Here is a 1,491-nt window from a genome sequence, read left to right as displayed (position 1 = left end):
GTACTTAGTAACAGTTTTAACTAGGTATATAAAGGGTCTACAGTATATGAGCGTTAATACAAGTACTTAGAACATTTAACTAAGATAAAAGGGGTCCCAATATATCAGCTTATCAGTACTTAGAACATTTTAACTAGGATATAAAGGGTCTCAGTATATCAGCTTATCAGTACTTAGAACATTTTAACTAGGATATAAAGGGTCTCAGTATATCAGCTTATCAGTACTTAGAACATTTTAACTAGGATATAAAGGGGTCTCAACATAATAATGCATTACAATAATTATAACTTTTGAATTCTCTTGGTTTTGAAATTGTACTACAATCTTTCGAGCATTTTATTATAAATTCTATCCAGTGTAAGCCTTGATAATCGATTAGTTTTTCAATACATCACTAGTAATGGTTAGATTGTATTCAAAACGTACTGTAAGTTTAGCGTCAGATCAAACGGTAGCATCATAAAAACTCTTTGGTAATAATTAGAACTATTTTTTTATAAACTCTTCTTGGGGAAGTTTTCTCTTCTAACACTTTAACACAATAATAGTTTCGTGATATTAAAACTGAGCTTCTAAAATCAATCCTGTTCACACATTATTAACCATTTTCCAAGTTCCTCAGTAACGCTTTAAGGAGTCCTAATGAACCTACAGTAACATAGTTCTTGAAATCCATCGTGTGGCTTTAAATTAAACTTTTTGTAGTGGATCCACGTCTAAATCACACGTTGTTTCAACAATTAACTCACTTTAACATAATTATTGAAAACCAGCGTATGGTGTTAACTTAAACTTAGTGGATACACGTCCAAACCACACGTTGTTTCAACAATTAACTCACTTTAACATAATTCTTGAAAACCAGCGTATGGCGTTAACTTAAACTTAGTGGATCCACGTCAAACCACACGTTGTTTCAACAATTAACTCACTTTAACATAATTATTGAAAACCAGCGTATGGCGTTAACTTAAACTTAGTGGATACACGTCCAAACCACAGGTAGTTTCATCAATGAACTCGCTGTAACTTAATTCTTCAATCCCCCCGTGTGGTTTAAACTTTTTTAACGGTTTCGCGATTAAGTCACACGGATTTACAAAACATCAAAATCGTTGTAGTCGCCATCACTAAGATTTTTCAGTTTAGTTTGTTTACGGTTAAAATAGTCATTGCAAGTTATCTTTTCAAAGAAAAGTAAATGCGTTACTACAGTTCCTAGAGGGCGTTCACAAAGAAACGTATTAAATAATCTGACAGTAGTATTAATATTTTTTTCTAATGTGTATAGTGTGTTGATAATATGTATTTATTATACCTAAATTTTATTTGATGGTCATTTATGCTATTAATTTGGTAAATCTTTGTTTTAGAAGAAGATGCTTAAAAATCAGCACGTTTCATTTTTTTCTTAGAGTTAATTTCGTTTCGTGTTATTGATTTTATCGTTTGTAAGATTTATTTTATTACAATTGCTCTCATGAGAGC

The sequence above is a fragment of the Limulus polyphemus genome, unplaced genomic scaffold, assembly GCF_000517525.1.
Source record: "Limulus polyphemus unplaced genomic scaffold, Limulus_polyphemus-2.1.2 Scaffold9194, whole genome shotgun sequence".
NCBI classification, from domain to species: Eukaryota; Metazoa; Arthropoda; class Merostomata; order Xiphosura; family Limulidae; genus Limulus; species Limulus polyphemus.
The sequence above is the reverse complement of the archived record's forward strand: the minus strand, read 5'-3'. Positions refer to the sequence as shown.